The sequence below is a fragment of the Manduca sexta genome, chromosome 26 (genome assembly GCF_014839805.1).
Source record: "Manduca sexta isolate Smith_Timp_Sample1 chromosome 26, JHU_Msex_v1.0, whole genome shotgun sequence".
Taxonomy (NCBI): domain Eukaryota; kingdom Metazoa; phylum Arthropoda; class Insecta; order Lepidoptera; family Sphingidae; genus Manduca; species Manduca sexta.
Window position 1 is genome coordinate 16,307,639 of NC_051140.1, and position 25,476 is coordinate 16,333,114.

At 33.2% G+C, this 25,476-nt stretch overlaps 1 protein-coding gene across 1 annotated transcript in view; it reads left to right on the top strand.

Annotated features, from left to right (window-relative positions):
* The window catches only part of LOC115454134 (protocadherin-like wing polarity protein stan), a 180,594-nt gene that overhangs the window by 86,684 nt on the left and 68,434 nt on the right, over positions 1-25,476 (top strand). Inside the window, exon 3 of the mRNA XM_037443532.1 lies at positions 4,699-4,723. The gene's annotated coding sequence lies outside the window, so the exon portion shown is untranslated. The remainder of the gene's footprint in view (positions 1-4,698; positions 4,724-25,476) is intronic.

Consider the following 25,476-nt stretch of genomic DNA (forward strand, 5'->3'; position numbering starts at 1 on the left):
TAAATGAGAAGCTTACCGTAGCGTTGTCCGCACGAAAAGACTCTCGCTACAAAAGTCCCTAAAACACAACGACGCCAGTGCCTTCAATTTAAAAAAAGTCCATTATTTCCCACGGGAGCAAATCGTCAAAATAAAAATAGCCTATGTGTAAATACAGGACGTAGTCTACCCGTGTGCCAAATTTCATCCAAATACATTCAGTTGTTTTTAAGTTTACTTCTAACAAACATCCAAACATTTTCACTAACTCGCATTTATAATATTGGTAAGATAAAATTCGACGAACGATTTTCGACTATTAGAGGATTACTAGTTATAATAATTATACCTGCCCTCTGATCACGGATCTCTTCAACTACTAAAGTTTTTAACCTGTCTTATAATAATAATATAATAATATCAGCCCTGTATTATATACTGTTCCACTGTTGGCCACGGGCCTCCTGTACTATTGAAACGGATTAGACCTTTGTGTTATGTTACCCTAATACCCATAACGGATACTTGTAATATAGCTCGCATGTCAATTTATGAATTATTTCATAAGTCAACTGTTACATATTAGTGCATTCACCCTTCAACAAAGGCTATGATGAACTAGGTCGTGCAAATTGTGCGTAGAATAATAAACGGCGCGACCATATCATATTGTACACGATATTGTCTAGACTGCTAATTTGCCACCATATCTTATTCAATAAATTACTGTATTTCGTATAATATAAGAACTATTATTAGGAAAGCATAGAAGTTGCAAAGGATTAGTATTCACGCTATAGATATATTTGTGTACAGTATGCCACTGTAACCACTATCTTTAAGCTTTTCCTGTACTCAAATTTTAAGAAATTCACTATTTATTTTATTTATTTTACTTAATATACAAATGTATACAGGCGGACTTAATGCCATAGGCATTCTCTCGACTTAAGGGTGGTGCAGAGATAATCATGGTAGGTGCGTCGAGGTAATATGACACTAAGAAAAAGAAAAGTATATAAAAAAAATATATTGTTTACTTATTTACTTCATAATGTGAAGTGTTATCAGTTACCATCGCGTTAGTATTATGCTCGTTTGTAAATAACAAAAAGAATATATGCTGGATCTTTAACATAATAGATTTCAACAAGTCAAAATCTGATGATGGGCGCCTAACAATTTCCTTTTATCCTTATTAGCTCAGTGAACCATTTAATTAGTAATCCAAAATCGATATGAAATACATGGGCCAAATAATTGATATTTGTACTTCTTGTTGGATTTTAACCTTTATGAATTGTTTTTATTAATAAAGATTAATAGCTTTTGCTCGTGGTTTTACTGTAAAAGTCTATCTTTAGTAAATGACAGAGTATACCTGAATAAAATTTTCGTAAAAGTTTCCCTACGTGTGGGTAACCTGGTGCCAGCACTTCTTTAACCATCATAATATTCCTAATGAGACTTAGAACAGGATAAAATACCTATTACTACTGCTGTTACTAATATTGCTAAAATTCCCCTAAAAATATGTTCACATATTTGATATATATTTAAGTAGAGTTGAAAACTCTTGAAATAAAACTATTTTCTGGATTTTATCGCGGTTTTTCTATATTATTATTTTTGTCGTTTCAAGACAACAGGTCCCTCAGCAAACCTTATATACTGTATAACTTTACCAAAAAGTAATTAATTTAAACAAAAACAACACCAAAAGCACTCGTCATGTAGGTATCATTTTAATTCGGCCCTTACTTCAGGTTTACGATCGGTTAAAGTGAGATTACAATCGTAAAGCCGACGAGAACAGAGTGCAGCGCATTTGCTATTCAGCAGGCGTCTCAGCCGAAATATACATGAGCTCGCTTTCGATTACCGTAGGAGACACTTGGATCGGGACTCCTTTAATTTAAGGACACTGATAGATTTGTTAAATGTTTTATGTTTTAGAACTCGAATCGGTTTTACATATAGTTTATTTCATTCAAAAATCTTCCCGAACTTATGGTAATTTTAGTTAGAGACGGTAAATTTTACATAATTCAGCTATACTAGGTTAGTGTCATTGGCTCTTATAAAAAAATCTTGAATCCCATGAAAACTAATTGTCAAGGCTCTCTCACTACTTCTTACAATATTTTCATCGAGGGAGATGAATATTACATAATTCATTGATATTTTGTGATATTCTACTTTCGTATATTTACAGACTAAATATATATTATTAAGTTATTAAAATCGAGCCTGCACGATCTCTACAATAACTTTAATTTCAATACTGTCTGAAGCAGTCTTTATCAATTAACTTCATCTTGAAACTCATCGACACTATTAGACAGGTTAAATTTGTAAGTCTTTCTGTTAGTATTTAAAGAATAATAATTATATTGGGTTTTTCTACTCAGTATCAGCCCGAAACTGAAATTCGTGCTCGATATGGTGATAGGTTCGCCCCATATCACATAATAGGACGGAATATGTACAGCGGATAGTATTGTGCTACCCCTTCGAGGATAAAATGTGTGAGTGTGTGTAAAGTCACGAACCTTTAATGATTCCAAAAATTCTATTACAAGAAACTGCACTAACTCTGAGTGTCACAGCGCATGTTTTATATAATTTACTTAATTATTTAACAGAGATGATTTCCGAACGAAGACATGAGCAAAAACTAGTTCCATCCAATACCAAGAATCACAGAGTTTGAAAGTTTCGCAGTGTATTGGAGCGGCAAAGAGGAACACGTGGCGTTATACCTTCATTATGATCCAACAGGAGCTGTATGAAATATAGCTTGGGGGGAACAGTATCTGCGAGCTAACGATAACAGAATACATACGGGTGGATATTTCGCGTATATGTTAATTTTTATACACACTTAATAGAAAATTGAGAATGACTGACAAAACAATGTATATTAAAATCAAACTATTTTCCGGAAACATTCCCATAAACAAAAGAAATAATCTACAGTTTAAATCGTTGGCCTTAGAAGCATACAAAGAACAGATCTAACGCATTGGGTAATGATGCTTATATTACTTAACATAAGGTGAGAGAGGCTGCATCCTTTCGTAATTCTATTATAAAAAAGGAAACGAGCAGGTAATCATTTAATGATAAGTATTAATTTATCAACGATGAAGATGAGTAATAGCATGGAGATTAATTATTTTATTCACCTTAATCCTATTTTCGCGTAGTTCTGAAAATGGCTTTCGATAAACAGGACGCTATGAAATGCGTCTTGCCAACTAACAAAAACACCCCTCACTAAATCATTCATGTTCTGAACAGCATAGTTGTCGTACCTAACAAGACTAATAAATTAAATTAACCACAATGTTCGCGGAGATATACGGCCGTGTGTCTTGAAGTCCCGCCGCGGTGACTACTTGATAAAGGCATTAAAATATGCAAGTAACCGCTCCGGACCTCTTTACCTCCACTCGGCTAATTAGGGGCGAAATTATAATAAAGCTTTGGCTATGTTGTGTAGAGTAGAAGCCGGGCTGCGAAGTCATCACAAATTTTAAATAAATGCTTATGAGTATTCGGCGAACATATTTCAGTTTTTTAAATAGAGAGACGAGGAAGTCGTGCGCTAGATGTTAAAAGTGAGTGCTTATAGCATCGCTTATAGGTATTCAGTGTACATATTTTAATTCTTGAAATGGCGAGTAAGACGTACTCTAACATTAAGATTGTAGTTAACAGTAGAACCTCTCAGAATTTAAAATTAAAAAGTCTCTAACATTGAACTGCCCTGGTCAACTTGATATTGTGACAGACAGTAGCGCAAGACCTATACAAAATAGTATTACTTGTAGATAATTAGGTACTAATTGTATACAGCATTGTCTGAAGAAATAGTCTTTTTATAAATCTTTATTGTTACAATGATATTACATTGCGGAGAAGTTTAAGAAGTTGTGAAAAGTTAATTTTTGTATCAATTTACACATATGCGTTCAGTCTTTGTTATTAATTTTTCAAGGTTTCAAGGCTTTGTTATTAAATTTTTCTTCATATAAAATGTCACAAAATTACCCTTTGTCAATGCGCTGCTGTGTGGCCAAAGCTTTACAGTACCTTGCAATTATATCGTAAATAACAGGATATTTCCTTTGCAACATGAATTTGTGTTAACGCTCGCTTGGCCAAATTGTATTAGCGGTAAAGAACATTTTTGAGTGAATTTTTTCATAAACTCGTTTAGCAAAATAGGTTGGTGTAAAATGAGCATTAATTTCTGGAAATAGAAGCTACTGGAGCTGGCTCACGCTTTACGTGGTGTTTTCATTTTGTTTAATACTTTAATTATAAGCACAGAAGCCTTATATTAAACTGCATAATTAAACTTTATCTTGACTTATGTTTTCTTCTTTTAATCACTAATAACCTGAATTTATAATCCACATTTTTTATTATCAATCAAAATTTATATTATATTAATAATTATAATCAGTAACTTAACCCATATTAACTACGAATGTTCAGTTTAATTTTTATTAGTTTGCTAAAAGTGGAATCTTTATTAAAATATTACGTCTTATAAAAAAACTTAGCCCATAAGAGCAAAAATAATAATAAAAAATATTTTATGTTACTCAAATAAAAAAAAAAGAAATCTGTTTTTAATGCACCACGTGTAGAGTTGCAAGCAATTGAATACAAAACGAATTATACTAATTATTATTTCTTTGATTTCAGGCAGTCTTCTCATCGCATGTATGAGGTATGTATCTTGTTTTTCCTTTAAATTCGATCGGCCTAACGTCAGCCGCATGATTCGTGACAGGAACAAATGACGTAATTTCTCCATGTAATTCAAACAAAGGGTCCGTTGTGCAGGGCCCAGATGGGTCCGCAGATGCTTCTACTAATTAGTTGATTGCGTTGGGTCAAATAAACTTACATTCCTATTTTTAGATATTAGCGACAATCTTGGCCTTTGCATCATTGTTAAACCGGGAGTTTTATTTATTTCGGTTTTCCTGAGTTCCATTGAATAGTGTAATTCTATGAGTCAATTGTAAGAAAAATAAAATCAAGCAATGTCATTTGTTAATTTTACAGAGATGTGTTATTAAAAATAATATATAATATTATAGTAATTTAATTCGTGTTACATTTTTATTATATCTATATATATAAAAATGAATTGCTGTTCGTTAGTCTCGCTAAAACTCGAGAACGGCTGAACGGATTTATCTTATCTTGGTCTTGAATTATTCGTGGAGGTCTAGGGAAGGTTTAAAAGGTGAGAAAAATTCGAATAATTGCCGGGAAAATCCTCAAAACAGCATTTTTCTATTTCCCATACAAATGTTTTCTAACTAATACGTAGAGTCAATTTGAGCTTTATTGCTATTGTTTAAAGTTCACTGTTGTCTAAGCAATGTAGGTGTGTTCCTAACATCAAAGCAGTGTGCGTTGGAGCACAGAATATAATAATGTAATGTCGCGTTCTGAAACTCAACAAAAGTGATATCGCGGACCCGACTAAATTGAACAGTCACAAAATTTAATATATCATTAGTTATTTGGTTGGCTTCACGATATTATTTCTTTTGTTTTACTTTAAAATGCATGCTTTCGTTATGGACAATTTTTGAGCTACTTTTGCATATCTATATTCTGTACATGAAATATATTTCCAAAATAACTGGGGGTGATTAGGGATCGATACTGATGCCAAAAATGCAATTAGTAAAATTTTTGTCTGTCTGTCTGTATAACCGTTATAGAAACAAAAACTACTCGACGGATTTTAACTTAATTTGGTACAATTATTTTTCATACTCCTGAGCTGGTTATAGTATACTTTTCATCACGCTACAATTAATAGGAGCATAGCAGTGATGGAAAATGTTGGGAAAACGGGAGAAGTTACTCCATTTTTAAGCTTCCGTCATTTCGTGTGCAACCTTAATGGTTAAAAGTTCCTTCGATTTCACCAGGATCCCATCATCAGACCCTGACCGGACAATCGGACCACCTGCATACCACCATAAATTAAAAAAACATCCCGACAAATTGAGCACCTTCTCCATTTTTGAAACCCGAAATCCACGCGGGCGAAGCTGCGGGCGGAAGCTAGTATATAATAATAATTAACGAATATTACTAGTGAAAAAGTTGCATTTTATGTTGAAATACTTCATAATCAGTTTAAAATTGTTTCTAAAATAAACTCACAAAATGTTATTACAAATTGAACAATTTTATATCATTTTCCGCGTATCTCCCACTTCACGGCAGCGTGCAGCCCCGGTGCCCGTGTAATATCATACCAGCCCAAGAATATAATAAACTCGCCAATTCCCTGTCCCCTTCCTTAGATCTTTTGAAGCGCTCAATGCAGCAGTTTTTCGACATGAAAATAATGTTTAATACTAGGTGTTGCTTTGGGCTTCGCCCGTGTGAATGCCTTTCTTGCTACAGAATCATCAGAGCACAGTATAACACCAGTACCATCGATTTAAAAAAAATATTGTTCCCAAGGGAGCAAATTCGCGGGATAAAAGGAGCTTATATGTTAATCCAGGACATAGTCTACCCGTATCCCAATTTTCGTCTAAATTTAGTTGTTTTAGCGTTTACTTCTAACAAACATCCAAACATTGTCATACTTTTGGACTTATAATATTAGTAGGATAAGATAATAAGTAAAATAAGACATTTTATGTATATCAATGCATTGTATAGGTATAGAACTGTCTTGGTGGCGTATTTGCATTAAGGTACGAATGCCGTGCTGAGATCTTTGGTTCGATTTCCGCGTCGTGTAAAATGGTATTGAGTTTTTTTAAATAGTATCAGACTGAAGTCTGGATTTTATTGACCTATATGGGTACGCAGTTGTACCCTGTATGGCGATGAGCATACCCCCTATCCTACCATGGGACAGAACGCATATGGCGAAAAAAGATTACATTAAAAGCATGAATGGTACATGAATTATAGGCATGAGTGTGTATAGTATAATAAGTAGCCTCTTCAAGAAATATTCTGGTATCAATATAATTTACTATTTTCAACGTGGCTATATTGAAGTGGCACACTTTATTACCTTTTGACCTTTTCAAATTCTAAGAATGTCTAGATCTTATCTAGATCGGCTTTTATCCTACAAACTTCGTAATGTTGATACCTTCAACAGAAAGAATAGAGAAAATTTAAACAATAAACGGACGCGACGGGTCCCACGCATTGATTCGTTTATCAAAAAATATGATTTTACAGGAGACATTTTAATAAATATTATTTTGGTAAATATTTCAAACATTTTCCAAATACCTGTGATGTTAAAAAAATTATCAATAATAAAAAAATGAATTCAATACATAATCAATAATGTTTTAATAAAAAGGGTCCCCTGTAAATTCTCTTTTTTATTTTTGCCGTATAATACGTGCGGGTGTACATACAACTTGTATATTAAATATCTTATTAACAAAATCGAATGTCTTAAAATTGTGTTGATAAAATACAGCTTTATATATAGCGACTAAAATGATTTAATGTAATTTAATATAAATATAAAATTAGGTAAATATAAAGTCGATTATGAAAACTTCTAATTTCAATTCAGCATGTTCAGAAACAATATAAGTTCAATTACACTACATACCTGATAGTGTTTTTAATATCTCCATAACATTTAACAGCCCCCTTTCATTTGCATTTAAAATTATAATAATCCAATTAAACAAGCGCTGTACGGAATCGACGTTGATTCGAGACTTCAAGTCCACTTGACCTAATAGAACTTTAGTTCGCATTGTTGTGTGCAATTAAAATTATACGCAAATTGGCACAAATAGTCTTGTTGAATATCATGAGACTCGTAATTCATAATGGAACTATACACTTGCAAGAGCGCAGAATCGCTGGCCGTACTATTTTTATATTATTCAAATTACCTCGCATACGCTACTGGTATTAGATCTCTCATATGTGAGAGTCCGCCTGGGTAGGTACCACCGCCTTGTCTATTTCTGCCGCCAAGCAGCTGTATGTAGTCACTGTTGTGTTCCTGACATAATAGGACTTAACATCTCATGTTTCAGGATGACAAGCGCATTGGAATACCAAACAATCCTTTGTAATTCAAGGTTATGGATGGTGTTTCTACTGTTTATAGACGGTCGTATTGCTTACCATAAGGCGAAAGGCAAGCTCGTCTCGTCCTGTAAGGCAATATAATATCAAATTAATAAAAAAATATATAAATATTTTTAAAGATAGAAAAAGACACAAAAATTAAGTCGTGAATTATAATTACTTTTTCCTGGCTTGTCGAAGTACACTGGGCTAATAAAATAACCTCTCAACGCAATATCAAAACAATCCTAATAAGTAGGTTGGCTAAGTTTAGAATACCCACAATTACTCTTAACAACCTTAAAGCGATAAGATTTCTGATAGTTTAAAATAAATTTGACCTTAATAGATATAAGCCAGAGTAAGGCATCTCTAGAATAGATATTTAGATTCTAGGTTATAGTTGAGGCGGCGTATTCGACTCCTACGGCAATTTTTTTACAAGTTTCATACATTTTGTTTTAATCGCTTTTGCGCTTTAAAAAGCCCTTCAGCACCATTTAAAGATCGAACATACAGATAAATCGTGCATAGACTCTGTAATAAGCTTCCGTTATTCTCTTTTGAGTACAGAATCCAATAAATCAACACGCACTCGCTCTCCATTACATTTAATCTAAAATCTAGACTTATATATTCCAATTATACCGGGCGATTAGTCAAATGATTCACGTCTCATCAGCATTTGATTAAGAATATACTAAAATGAAACCCTAAATTAAACATGGTAGAAACTTGCCCGCCTAGTAATCTCCATATTATGTAAATTACACTCAGGATTATGTTATGTACTTAAGTTATTGAAGTAAAGTAATTTTAGCTCAAGTAACGTCCTTTTGCAGGGCTCGCCTCGAATAAATATTAGGATAAGCACTTACGTTGATATAACGTCGCCTTATTAGAATAGTAAATCACTGAGCACTATTAAGCTTGCTTAATTGACCTATAAACTAATATAAACAATAAACATTTAAAAAGTTAATATAGGTTTCAATATTGCGCTTGATTTTCATACAAAGTGGAGGTATAAATGTACAGAAATAAATTAAAAACAATATGCAACGACAAACAAACAGAGTACGGTTCGCGACCGGTCGCGTTTCCATGTTTGATTTCTGTGTACACTGTACAGGTACAATGCGCATTAAAAATGTACACGTTTTTATTTATACAACGTGTGAAAAATTACTCTGAGGATTTTTATCGACTGTCTCTGAATTGCTCAGTTATAAAATGTGTGTCGAATATACGTACATAAAATATTTGTGATGTTCCAACGCCATTTTATTATATTTAACTTGTTTGCATTTGCATAACATTAAAATTTTAGACAATTCAGTGCTTCATTTCCATCGATGAAGATGGATACAAAAAATTATAAATAACAAAAAATATCGCATTAATCAATTATATATTTTATAAAATAAACAAAACGCATCATCCAAAAAATACTATAAAACAAAAACTAAACCACCAATCAAAGGCCTTTAAAATTCGAAAACAAAGTTTAGTAGTGAAGTGTACCGCCAACATCGCGGTGCTTATTGAATTTCATGGCTGACCAATTAGCTAACATCAAAACTTTGTTTGTTCTGTACTTTCCACAGCGTCGGCTTGTATTGGAACCACACACACGCGTCGCACACGCACGCGTCTAGCGTTACCACGTATTAAATCACAATACCAGCTTTGTATCGTATATTGTCCCACTGCTGGGCACGGGTTTCTCTACTACAGAATTCAGGCCTTAGCCACGCTAACCTAGACTAGACTTGAAAGATTTGACATAACTTGCGGACTTTTATTCTTAATATATGTATAAATGAATACGCGATCGGAACCGCGAGTGAAACTATTATTTTTTAGGTATACGGATAAAAATAAAATATAAGAGAAGATAAGGGATGATAAAAATGCAGTGAGGCAGAAATTATTATCAAAAACTAAATTTTCATGGCTAATTTTCGAACTTTTGTAATAACCAAACTTTTCAGTGTAATGAGTTTCAAACTACATAATGATGTTTGAAACTTATTGTTTATGACACTATACATGTTATACAATGACATTTTCAATGTGTTTTATTAATCATCCTTACATACTATAAAATAAAATCCCTGCCGCGTCTCTCTGAACGCAATAAACTCAAAAATTACCGAATGGATTTCGATTAAATTTGGTTTAGACATAGTTTGCGGCCCTGGGAAGGACCATAGGCTACTTTTTATTTTGGGAATATATATTGGGATTTTTATCATGGAAAAATGCTTTGACGCAGGCGAAGCCGCAAGCCTAAGCTAGTAGATTTATAATATCGGTTTAATATCATAAGCTATCATGATTTCTTATGTATTTTGTATAATTGTAAATTGTTGGTAGATATTGTAACTTTGACTTTTCCGACGACCTACACACGCCCCGAGACCACGAAGGCAGCAAAGCCTTCGAAACTTCGAGAGAATATTTTTAAAAAAGCTACGATACATTCCGAAAACTACTTTTCTTTCGATAAGGCTGAAATTACCATTTTTTCTGGGTGATTAGTTAAACAGGTCAACGTGAGATTTTAACTCTTCCTCATAAAGAATATATCAACATCGCATAACTTTGAATTATAAATTAATGTTACACTGTTCGACGCAAGTCTGCCCAAAACATTAAATGCCCTCTTATTTATATACCAGTAGTTATGTTGGGTACTATGTTCCAACCATCGCATAGTGCTACCTACCCACACAGACTTCTGTACTTTTGAACAATATTTTTATTTTTAGAACAGGCTTGTACGGCTCTACAAAATAACCCCTACTTTCATAAAATCGAACCAGCACTAAACCATTAAAAAGTTGCTTAAATAAACAAAGTCGGGATATTTTATTCAGTAGAAAAACATTGAGGGTTCGTCGGATCCCCTAAGTGACTCGTGTAAAATATGGGCAAAGATCCACGGGGCGCGTGCGTTCAAAAACAACGCTAGCCGGTGCATTATTCATTCTTATCTATTTCTTATCCTGCGTTCTATCAATGGAGATCAATAAATAGATCGTTTTCTGAACAGTCGATGTCCAACAATAATACATAAAAACTGTGGGGATTTGTTAAAAACTTTATCATGTTAGTTTATTTGTAGCATGTTATCTTGCATGCACTTAATAAGAGGTAAGATGAATTTACTTCAATAGAAGGCAAAATAGCATGTTCTTAATTAATATACAGACTTCATAACCCGAGAAAATGCGCAGTGGAAGTCTGGAAAAATGTTCATGCGGACGCGGACGGAGTCACGAGCAGCTGCTAATAAAAAATATGTCATTGTTTTTATTTATACGACATTCCATTATTCTTTCTGCCAAAGATGTTATAGACCTAATGACGCGGAAAATATTAAGTACCGCTGGTATCGGTTGGGAACAAGCCAGGTCTGTACATTCCGGAACATTATTTCATACATAGCTTCAGAATGTTTGGCACTCGAATGCGTAAAGATAAAAACGTGGCAAATGGAATCGAAGATTACCATGTAATACTCTTTTTGTAATTAAAAATGTTTGTAAGATATACGCTTCGGATTTTTAATAGTCCAGAACATTTCTAGTCCATAAATAATAGATTAGTTTGGGTAAATCACAAATTGCGTTCCGTTTTACGGATACGCTTTTTTATAATTTAAAATTTAGCGATGTCTCTCTTTTTGAGACTGTGTAATTTGCTAGGGGAATTTATATCCGTCCTTGCCAGGAGCTATTTGGTTGCTTAGTGTACACGGAAATAAAATAAGTGCTATAGGAGTAACAATCAGCATTTTATGTTATAACTAGCTTTTGCCCGCGGCTCCGCCCGCGTTATAAAGTTTTTCGGGCTAAAGTTTTCCGTTATAAAAGTCACGCTATATATTTTCCCGGGAGCCTATGTTCTTCCCAGGGTCTCAAACTGTCTCCATACCAAATTTTATCCTAATACGTTGGGTAGTTTTTAAGTTTGCGGGGGACTTTGTTTTATAATATATTTTTGTAGAACTTTTTAAGAGGAACAATCCCGTCATACATTATTGTTGCATAACTTTAACCGTTTACGCAGCGCACGCAACAGAAGCTCTCAAAACTAATAAATTGTCCCCGTTTTTGCATCATGTTTCATTACTGCTCCGCTCCTATTGGTCATAGCGTGACGATATATAACCTATAGCACTCCAGGAACAAAGGGCTACCCACAACACAAAAATATATTTTCAGTTCGAACCGGTAGTTCCTGAGATTAGCGATTACTGCTCCGCTCCTATTGGGCATAGCGTGATGATATATATAGCCTATAGCATTCCAGGAACAAAGGGCTATCCAACACAAAAAGAATTATTCAGTTCAAACTCCTAGTTTCTGAGATTAGCCGTTACTGCTCTGCTCTTATTGGTCATAGCGTGATGATATATAGCCTATAGCACTCCACGAACATAGGGCTATCCAACGCAAAAAGAATTTTTCAGTTTGGACCAGTAGTTCCTGAGATTAGCGCGTTCAAACAAACAAACAAACAAACAAACAAACAAACAAACAAACAAACTCTTCAGCTTTATATAATAGTATAGATAATCATATTCTGTAGCATAAAATAAATTGTTTTTACATATTATAAATATTATATTTATTTATTTGCGAAATTTAAAGCGATCTTAATAAAATTTACAATGTTTCTTTTAATTACATTAGTTTAAAATATAAAGCAATATTTTAACACATTATGAAGCTCTTAGATGCCAATTAACTTGAATGGAACAAAAAGTTAACTATTTTGACATTTTTTTGCCTTTGGACGAGTTTTATAAGAATAAACAGCTTGATGCAAAGATGTTGAAATAAATGAAATTCAAATTTGAGCAAATTAAAATCTCCTTTCAAGTCGAAAGCACGACGAAGTGAAATAAAACTGATGAAAACGCGAGCGGCATGGCATAAATAAAACTAAAAAATCCAACCAAGTGAAAGAATAGTGCTCAGTTATAGCACAAATTAAATTTATTCTCAGCTATAAAAATGTAAGGGCGTCGCCACACGATCTGAAGCCATTTTATTCTTTGTATAAAAATTACACGTATGCGGTGGTACCGTAGTTTACTAGTTACATTACTGCCCTTCTAGAGTATGGACGCAAGTTTATAATACTAACTTTTGCTCATGGCTCTGTCAGAATTATAAACATTTACCGAGACAAACGTCATAACAGTATGAACTTTTCCAGAATAAAAAGCAGCCTCTAGCTTATGGTTCAAACTTACTTCATACTAAATTTCAACAAAATCGGTTAATAGATAGACTGATAGACCGATTTACCCTCGCATTTATAATGTGAGCGTGGATGGATTATGTAATTTGTATCTATGAACAAAATAGTGAAGACAAACTGTAAAAACCTGCATACCTAAGCGTTCTTATTAAAAGTTTGTGTATTTCTTTGTACTTGCTAATAAAAAGGCTTTATAGTATTTATTTTACACTATCTACGTGACTAGCATTACGCAAGATAATTAACGACACTAGGCGATGTAGTTTTTTTTTAATTTTATTTAAGAGTCTTTAGTGCACAGTGCACACATGTACATCATAAAAAATATTACATGGTATAATATTCACCACGGGACAATTGGCGGTTTTACTACTCCAAGCAAATTCTTCCAGAACCATAGTGTGGAGACAGGTGGAGGAAAACGGGGAGTTGTGTACAAAAAGGTAATTTAGTGAAATCCTAAGATGAAATTTAGATTGTATTCGTTCAATGGTTCTTTGCTTTTGACAATTTTTACGGCATTTATTTCGCCTAAATTGTGTTCTCATAGATATATTGTCATTTTTAAACGGGTGGTAAAAATAGCTGTGGTGCTAGACAGCTTACACCATTTAAAAGATGAAAAGAGTATACAATAAAAACATCACCGTCCTTTATCATAATATTGAAAAGTCCCACGCAATGAAACGTGCCATCTCATAGACTTAACGATATTGCGAAAGAAGAATCAATCGAGGAAAATGTTTCACATCAAATGTCTCCTATATAAATTAATGGCTTCGTTTCTATGAATGTTTTCCTGGAAAGTAATAAAATGAAAATAATATATATCGCGTTTTAAGTGGAGACAGTATAGCTTTCTATAAGTTAAATATTTGTAATCGATTTATTAGTTCCAAAAATAAACTCAGCAAACCCACTCGCAAATCAACTAACTTTGTCTCTATGTTGTATTACGTTGTTCAATTATTTGTCGAAGCGATTTTTTTTATTTGTGTAGTATTAGTACCACTAACTGAGTTGATGTCATAGCGACATAATTAAAAAAAGGCTATAGTCTAACCGTAAGGCAAATAAACCGAGGCGTCCAGCGTAGAATGTTGCAAATATCTGATATTATTATTTCAGTATGCTAACCAACTCCCATACAAATTAACACTTTAATAAACATGTCACCGCTAGACTGGTTCAATTAAGCGAACATGTTGCGAGACGAGATATCACGTCCTGTCCTGTAATAAGGACATGACCATAACTTTCTTTATGACGAGTAAGGGACTCATATGAACGGATTTATTACTATCACCCATAATGAGGTGATCATGCGGGACATAGGCAATATTCACTCTTGAATATTTATTCGCCGTTGTTACTTTGTTAACAGTTTTATGAGTTTCCTCATATTGTGCTGGTATTAAGGACTGGGGAACTGTTTGTTAATCTTTTGTGTCTTATAATTATGAATCACTAGTATTGAGAGTTACGTATTTTTGCTAATATCGCTCGCCCTGTTTATAAGGAAAGGTCTATTACTAGTAGCGAAACAGGACTCATTATAAGTTTTAAATATTTTTTGCCTCTCAACAAGAATTCTTTTACAAATTTTCTAATAAATATAAACTCAATTCTTGGCTCATTTCCTTTATAATCTGGAACACAAATTAATTTGGTAAGTCTAACAAACTTCCTGCCAAGATGGAGAAGTCACGTACTCAAATAATTTTGCTGACGTGAACTAGATGCGGGCTCGTATTGCATAATTGCAGGATACACTAATAATTGGCTAAAGAGGCCAGCATTGGCTAATTTGGCGTGATGACCTTTGGATACTGCGCATCAACGAAGTGGGACCCGTCCTTTCTTAGTTTTCCCATCTTAAGTCAATTTGTTCTATCAAATGTTTCTTAGTTGCTATTAATGTAACGGTCTTTTATTTTATTATCCTATTGAGCACGAGTTTTTATTATTACGATGGATCAAACGTATCTCTTCCAAACACCATCGTATTTTTCCAAAATATCTTTGTCTCAAATTGCTTCACAATTATTATCTTAATATGTTTCAGCTCAAAAATCTACGTGTAGACAAAGTTCAAAAAATAGTATTTACAAACATGATTTTACTAAACTGACACCTCCAAACGAACTTTTCCAATAACAGCCGGCAACGTGTGTATGACAGCACTCACCTGCATTTAGTCTAGAAGCAGTCTGGATAATAGTTTTCGATTATAGAACATTCTGGATCTTAAACCTTTGCATCTGTAGTGATTGCAATATGCGAAATCCAATAAGGGAAGGTGCGATATTAAAATGTCGTTCGGGAAAATAGAAGCATTTCTGTGAATTAGATTGATACTTGATTATGGGATCCTAATGATTTCTTATGTTTACGCGAATGCTAGACGTTAAAATTAAACTATTTTTTGGAGTTAACCGCGGTCTTAATATTTTAGTTTATATTATATTTTGTTATGAGATCCTAGGAAAAAATCAAACCTTGATTTTCACTTGAAAGAGGTTTAACCGTAGTTTATCAAACATTACATGATTAAAGCTGGCAGATTGATCATATTCTTAAAAAACTTTTTCCCGCGGGTCGGTCAAAAATATATATAATCGCACCATAGCAATCATTACGATAAATCGTCAGTCAGTCGTTACCATAATCCTCAGTCTCTAACATCACTAATAAATACAACACAACCCCACATTTTAACCATATTTTGCATCTGCATTTCAGCAATTACAGTTAAGAACAAACATAACTTCACACGATAATTTTATGTAAACCTTGCCACGTCTACGCTCGGTAAGCCAAGATTTAACTGTTCGCAAACTTTTAGCACTCGGCAATATCAAGAACAATATTCGCAGAGACAAAGTCTTGACGTCACATGAAATTTACGTGAAAACTATCTCGAAGTGCGCGTGTTAAATGTATGCCTTGCATAAACATATTTTAGTCGGGTTGCTTCAAACAGTTCGTAAACGGTCTATATGAGCGAATTTATGAGGATTTGTTCATTTTTACTATTCGTTATAGGTAGGTTTAAATGATAGGAAGAGATGCGGTAGGAGCTTTGCTTGTTGATAAAAATATGTAAACATTGTTGTGGTTTGAAATATATTGTAACTAATGTAATTACGAGGCAATATCAGAGGTTGACAAAGCAATAACTTACTTTAAGTTACTATTTTTGGACTTCTATGAACTAGTTCGTCTCCTTATTAAAATATACATAAATCAATAAATAATAAAAAACGTTTAGATCTTACAAACGAATGTATCTAACGAATAGTTGAAAGTTTCGTTTAAGGTTTGAAACAACCGGCTCTTAGTGCGCTATAAAATAATAACTTTACCGTTTCCCGGCTGTTTGCGCCGTGTAATGATACATGCTTGTTCCATGTAAATTCCACCACATAAATTCCTTTAATCTGCGAACATCTGAGATGAAGGCGAGAAGTTTCACGATTTATTTGGGTTTATAAGAAATGCTAACGATTGTGTGAGACGATTTATAAAATGTGCCAAATCGCATTCGTTTCGTAATTTGGTTAAATAGGTTAACTTCTGATACACGGACCAGTGAGGTTGGTTTCAGGTCTGGCATGTAATTTGTTAATTATTATTATTATTATTAATTAGATCGCCATATACCCACTCTACATTATACCCATACCCATTTTCAAAGTACATTTGAGAATCAGAAATAAATTGGTCTAAACAGAAGTCAGTTTAGCATTTTATTTAAAAGTGAACCAAATAGACATTTTTAATTTCCATATTTGTCGCAGGGAAGTTTAATTGATGTCACGTAACTCCGAAATTTTATTTCTGAATTTGACAGCTAGCCCCCTCAAAAAATGAAATATAAATATACCTTCTATACTTTTAATAAAGTGGGATTTGGTTTTGATATTAGAAATCGTTCATTCACAAAATGGAATATTTTAAGACGCAAAAATGTAAAGAGAACTTTTAATTAGTTTTTTCAAACTATTATCTTCCGATTTAGACAGTTCTCAGAGAAATCAATAAATTCTTGAGAAAATATATAAATACGAAATAGATGTCAGTTTTACTCGAGAACTATTAAGTTGCGTCCCACACACTGATAACAGTTTGATATAAAATTGTTTTTTTATACAAAATATTTATGTAAACTACATTATTTATTGATAAAGTTAGTGTTATGTTATCCAGTTATTCAAAACGGCGACCGCCAGTAAACCGTTCAAAGTTTTGCTCCAATAAACCTGTTAAGTTAAATAGACTTGTAGATTTTACTTTGGGCCTTAAACTTCCTGCCTTATTAACTTCGATATTTACTTATATATAGATATATATAAGTAAATATCGAATATCGATAGATACTTATATAGGTTAATGCAAAGCGTATTTATGAGTCATTTCAATTTTTTAACGAAGTCAAAGCTATCAAAAAATTTATCTTTTTTTCAATAAAAATATCTCGATATCCAATAACTGTTTTATAAAATATAATGGAATTTCAAAGAGCAGTGAAGAGAGTAGATGCAAATATAAGAGTTTATTCCGAGCGATTTGTCGGACGGCGCGGCGCGACGAGCTGAAAGTATTTATGCTTGAAAATTTAAAAAATACCAGATGTTTTATGTATTTAACATTTCAATTCACGGACTGTAGGAAATGTCAAGAACGCAGGAAATGACTTAGACCAAACCTAAAAATTGGTAATTATATAATTATAGTCTATGTGCACTATGTATTTTTTTTACTATTAATTGTGATTGCTTTTAATATAGTAAACATTTTCAAAAAGGAATTTCCCCTTCCATTGTTTTTTATTATTTTATTTTAGCCCTTCAACACGCCATAATAAAGAAACTTGTCCAATTATCATTATATAATAATATTAATAACAAATACTATTATTTTTGCCGCTGTACCAATATATAAATTTGCATGCTGTGGTCTCCTATAATTGAAGAGGCACGTCACATTGCTAATTGTAAAAGTACTACGACATTGTTTCTATTATATGCCGTGTATCCTTCGTTGGAGGTCCTTAAATAAATAAATAAATTATACATCACGTATTTTTAAATCACAGAGCCTCATTGACAGTACAATAAAATGCAGTAACAGGTGCGTATAGCTCATGTAGAGTTCAATAGCAGATCGACGCAAGACAATAGCGCGATAAAGCATTCATGGGACCCCTTTAAGTGACATAGTGCTGTTCGAACTGGTTTGTATTGTTTTAGGAAGGAATTCAGTGCCAGTTCTCTTGATCTGAATAGTCACATTCTTGGTTGGACTGGTTTTTGAAAATAGGTGTAATTATATTGGTTTTTAATTACTTTGAAGAGGAAATTTTATGTATCTAAATTAATATTACTATGGAAATTTCTTTGTACTGTGAGAAATATAATATTGTAAAAATTTGCAAAACATTAATGAAAATATCTCCAAAAAACTAATATATACTTAATAGATAAAGTTAAACAGTTTGATCGTTTGAGCGCGCTAAACTCAGGTACTAAACAGATTTTTAATTTTTTTAACTAAAAATAAGCTACATTTTATTAAGGCTACTTTTTATCCCAGAATTTTTTATTCACGCGGGCGTAGTCGCAGGCAAAAGCTAGTTTCTAATAATATCAAATACAGTACCTTTTAACATTATTATTCTTTGTAACTATCTATTTCTAAGTTATTGAGTATATCCACCCAGGCACTATATCAATTTACATGCAATCAAGATGAATGTCTACAGGTTGATATCACGCAGCGGTTTACAAGACCTAATCAAACGTCTCGTGACGTCACGGCTGATCCGTGTTAACTGCAGTCAGTGTGCATTAGTAATGCTTGTACCACGTGTTATAAAGTGATAGTTATTGTAGTTGACTTCTGTTTGCATTATTGTAATTTTGCAAGGATTCGGCAATGGGTAAATTATATATTTTTTTATATTTTGGCTACTTGGTTGCTCCAAAATACAACTTTTATACTGTTAATCGTATTTGGTTTTCTCAAGGTCCTAACACTTATAATATTTTTCGAATTTAAGTGTTAAAGCATATTGAATGTTTTTTTTTTGAATATGAAGCTCAACATTCACAAATAAATAGAATAAAATCAAACAAAATCAGTCTTTTAGATTTTTATTATCAATCCTGCGTTAAGCTATACAACTGATTTGTTTCAGTAAATTATTAGGAAATAAAACGGGATAGTTTTATGAGAAAATTTAATGTTCCCTCGGGAGAGATATCTTGCGTTTATACAACGGGTAACGTTAATCTTTCTACTTATATAAACGTATTCCAACTCAACATGTGTTTTGTACACTTACATTATTGGAAACATTTTATCACTAATAGATTATTTTCTTTGCCTTCAGTTTAGTAAAGGTGATTAAATAATGTTTTCAATCAGTTATTAGCTAATTCAGTGTTCTGTCCCGCTCAATCAAAAATATCAGATAACGAAGAAAGTGGTAAAATAGTTGTCAATTCAAACAAGGAACAAAACGCACGCCTTACAACGTCACGATCGCTGACAAACTGTAGCAAAAAGACCCCAAACTATGAATTAGAAAGCATTGGGATACATACTCTCGAGACTGACTCTCGAATACGTAAGATCCAAGGTATAAGTACACAGAAAACAAACCCTTAATATCAATATGTTATAGTTTCATGTTCAATATCTACTTTATCGAACACTCACAACACATTCACACGACCGTGACGCGCTATTAAAACGATTTTACGGTTTCAAAAATACCAACTCTTACCACAAACTCTGGGCCTCTGATAACCGAAAAGTTTTGATGGTTAAATCACCTATTAGTTTAGTTCTGGCCCTTATAAAAATAATGTGTGTAATTACCTAAATTGTCTATGATTGGTATGAACTATGGGAAGTATGCTTTAAAATTGTTTTTCTACTATTCGTCGAATATAAATTGTTTTGAAGCAAATCTATAGTAATTTATAATGCTAAACAATTTGTTTATTTGTTTTAAAGCACTAATCGCGGAAACTACTAAATCTATTTTTTATTTTCTTTAATAGGAAGTCACATTATTTCTAAATGCTAAATTTATCCCGGAAAAACTTGTTCACGTGGGCAGAGGCGCAAGCAAAAGCAAGTTGTAAATAAAATAATCGAGTCGTTGGTCTAATGACAGACATAATACCCAAAATAAGGTGGTTCTGAATTCGATTCACCCAAGAAATCATCTTTTCGATTTGAAATAACAATATTTGTTGCCCAATATTTTAATTTCCGTTTCACATGAAGGTAGAACGGCGATTTACGTACTTACCATGGACAGATGATACTATTACTGCAGGCAGAATCAACCCAACCATCGTGCAATAGTGCCTTTACCTTCCCTTTGGGGGATAAATATTTATGTATGTAAATACATTATTTCCACAAGCAATTTAGCGTTCCGTAAGTCGTTCGTCTTCAAAAGTGGCCAATTAGCTCTGTTGAAATCATTCGTTACCGTTTGACAATTCGCAAACGTTTGTGCAAAGCTTTGAGATAAGTTCCACCGCATTAAATCCACTTGTAGGTAGTTGGATAGATGCTGAGGATTAGTTGAATACTATTTTAAATTCTTTCGTTAGTTCGTCTAGGATTTTGAGATGAACAAGTTAATAAGAAAGAGGCGAATCAATTAATTGTTGTGTTTCTTTATTAAGGTGTTGTACTTCAATAAATTAAACCCGGTAAACTAAGAAAAAGAAAAAAAGCGGCGATAGCGTAGTTGGTTGTGGAACGGAATGCCGAGACGAATGTCCGCAGGTTCGAATCCCAAGGGCACACACCTCTGACTTTTCTAAAAAATCATGTGTGTATTCTTTATGAATTTATCGTTTGCGAAACCTGCACATCTGAGAAGTTCTCTATAGGATTTTCGAAGGAGTGTGAAGTCTACCAATCCGCACTAGGCCAGCGTGGTGGACTAAGGCCTAATCCCTCTCAGTAGTAGAGGAGGCCCGTGCTCAGCAGTGAGCAAGTATATAATACAGGGCTTATATTATTATATTATTATTATTATTAAACTAAGAAATAAATAAATACAATGGAACATTTTGTATGTATAATACGAATATAATTCCAGAAGGCAGTTGCAAATGTAGCTAGTATTTATTATATTTACATAACAATAGCTCTAGATTTTCTAAAATTATTATTTTAAATTAGACTAAATTTTTCGAAGACATTTTCAATTAGTTCGAATTAAAAGTTTTCTATTTTAATTCGTTCTCGTCGGGGCTAATTGAGTAACTTTAGGCGTAACTGGCACCAGTTTAGCCTATTAATTTTATGGAGGCAATTTAAAACTACACTGGTCATCTCACCTCGTCTGAAATGTCTTGAGATAACCATTTTGACCTCCAGCTGTAGAGCTATAAATGGTTAATGTTATAGGATAGTTAACATTGATAAGAAATTTATATCAAAATAAATAAAATTTAAGTGTTCTTTTTTTTCAACATAAGCTTTTATTCGCATGTTACCACAATGTAAACAGGTATTTTAGATTTTTATCTTTTTGATAGTTTTGTCTGATCTTGGAAATCAATAAAAAAATTGTGGGGGCTTTAAGTTATTAAACGACTGTATGATAAGTAGTCTAAACTAATGTTAAAATGTTATTTATGCGGAAGAAACAGAAAGCAAAGGCAAGTTTGTATTATATCTAGATCAGAGAGGGCTGGACGCAATATGAAATCAAATAACGTAATATTACTTTCAGTATTTACATGCAAAACAAGATGTAGGGGTTTGATATCTTTGTCCACCAGGGACATGCGGGCTTATATTAAAAACGACTGCGTAATATTGTACCATATATAACGTAGTTTATATCTATCTACTTAACCTTAAAAAACGATGATGTGCCTGGTAGATTTTTTGCCCAGGATACGCAATGAAGATAATATAATCTGTAAAATAAAAAAAAATCCACAACAGTAAAGAAATTAAAGAGTTTTGAGGTAACAAACATTAAAAAAATACGTCAAATTGATAACCTCCTTTTTTAAGTTGGTTAAAACCAAAAAAAATTTAAAGTGTTTGAAATTAAAAATATTAGGATATTTGGTTGTAACCTCACCGCATCTTGTTAGTAATGGAAAAGGCTAACTATGTAACTCCATCTCTGCCTACCCAAAGAATGTGCAAGTGTGATATTGTGTGCTGAAATTTATAGCTCATATAACGGCTACAAAGTAGCGCGTAACTGACCTTTGCTCTCTGTTAGGATATTGCCTGTCTGAGCCCAGGGTTAGCGATTAATTCGCGGCTATTTGTTCATACGAGACGATGTTTCTAGAAAACACGGTTTTTATAAGTTACGCTTTGAATATAACTATGATCATGAACAAATAGATATTTATGGCATAATAAATGAAAAAATTATAACGGGGAACGACAGAGGTTCGATTTCTATTTCATGAAAATTAATACATTTTAAGGTTTGTTTTTGCGTAAACCTTGGTCTGGAGTTAATGATATTAAATGCATATTTTGATAATCATATTTTCTATTGTAGCCTTTTATCGTACTTCATGCCATAAAACTTGAAAATAGAAATCTAATTAAATGACCACGTACTAGCGACTTATCTCTCGTTAGTCAGTTATAATGAAAGTGGACTGTTTAAATTCCTTTAAAGAACTCCATATATCAGTCTAGACGCATTACACATGTCGTGAGACATTAACTAAAATTCGCATGAATATGCATATATTTTACGACGACTATAAACTTTAATGGCCATACATTGACGGCCTTCCAACAACCGTTATATTTTCCACTCAAGTGCACCCAGCGATGGATCCAGAGGGGTGATAATATGGCCATAACCGCCCCCTTTAAAGGCAATCATCGCTATTGAATTTTTCACCTCATAGGTCCGTAACAGCTGAGGGAAATAAATGATGTTACTAATCGGAAGAATTAGGTGATCCATATCCTACTGAATTGTTGGAAATATCAATGACATTATGGAATCCCCTAATTCTTGGCCTAGCTACGTGCGGTGTGACTAATTTTTATAAGGTACCAACTCCAAAACTGGTGATCAGTATATAGGTAATGTTCTTTTTGTTTAAATTTTTTTTTTATTTGAATAATATAAAAAATGAATTTATAATTATTTATTATAATTTTTTATGGTTTTCTATTATAATTATAAATTCAAAGTACACCATGTATAAAACATTTGCTATACATAAACATAAAAAATATATCAAGTACTCTTCCATTAACTAGGCCACGTAAACAAATCAACTCTACCAGAAAATAAGCGGTCGACAACAACATCCTCATCACGAAAAACACGGATAAAAAACAATAAGAATCACAATGATATCCGTTTATCACAAACCACTATATTAAACATACCTCTAATGCGGTTATAACTGGCCATGCACCATAACTAGCTCACGTCCAAATGCAATACAAATAAACCATGACAACTCGTTTACGAGATGTTTACTAAAAAAAACGAAATGTACAGGAGTGCGTGCCGGTAAACGCGGGCGCAACCGGTCGCGGCACTTGTATTAAAGTAGATTGCCTCACAAATTACCCCACAACATCCTGCCAATCATTTGTGCACTTTATGTCGACGTGTTACAGTTTAAATTAAGGAAGGGTGTATGCAAGGATTCGCGTGCGCCGATTACAATTTTCACAAAATATTTTAATGTGGTTAGACACGCATGTTTTGGTCCCGTAATATTGCCCTTAAGCTACATTATAATATAATCAGTGCCCTTTCTGCCTTTGAAGATATTTTCGAAGTGTGTTAACAAAAATTAATTTAAGAGAAGGCCCTTTCCAGTTGCATTCAAGCATTTTCTAAAATGAGGTTTATTTAAGTCAACGAAAGACAAGGTTTAATCACATTGTTAATATTAGTTATATAAAAAGTAAAATTATTAGTTATATAAAAAATTATACAGTATGTTAGTGAAGACAGACAAGGAAAAAACACAGAGAGAAGTAGACAGGGTAAAATGGCGTATATTGGAGGAGGCCTATGTCCAGCAATGGACAAAGAAATAGGCTGATGATGATGATATCCTAGCCTGATTTTGAGGATAAAAATCACGATGTTCACAGTCAATAAACGGGTAGTTCTCACACGAGTAACATAATTACAACGTTGTACCCCGCACCGCATGATTGCCCTGTCTAGACGCCTTTGATAACACTGTGTAATTTTTTACACACCACACTAACTTAAATTATTAGCGAGTTAGTAAAGACCGTATGACCATGTAATGTAATTATTATAATGTTTTAACAGTTCAACGCTTTGTTACTTCTGAATTTTGTAGTTGAGAAACCAAAGAAAAAGTTCATCTTTGATTTAAAATATTTGTTAGTAAATTCCTATGATGTGACCATAAAACTAAGGTTGCTTTTTACCACACAATTTTTCAACATACTTTCTTACTTTGAGGCTAGCTACTGGAAAATGCACCTTATAACAACTGAATACTAGTATATACAAAACCAATATCCTATGGGTGTAAGTATGTAGATTCGGGATTGAACCCATTAGATTTCCTGAAGGGAGCGTATCATTTCCGTGCGGCACGACCGGCGCGGGCCTTCGTCAGCTATCTTAAACGACACTTTTGTAAAAGGGTGATACATGTCTTGAGAACAAGCGATCACTGATAAACCAAGTTTTATTTTGCGTTGAATTATTCTGGTAGATATTTATAACTAGCCATAAACATAAAGAAAAAATCATTTTATCACTTATAAGTATCACTTATAAACAGGGATTGTATAAATAAACTAGCTGACCCGGCAGACTTCATACTACCTCATGGATAAATAAAAGACCTAATCTTTTGTATAAAATGATTTTAAAACAAACAAATCGAATCCGTATTTAATAAAAAAAGCATTTATTGAATAAATAATTTAGCCTATCTCCTACATTGTCACTCACTAAAGAACGCAATTCTGACATAGCAATACGACTATGTTCTTGATCCTGTCTGTCTCTGGTCATCAGTGCGGTTAGCACGTGAGGTAGCTCTTCGCACATTTGATTGACTACGACGA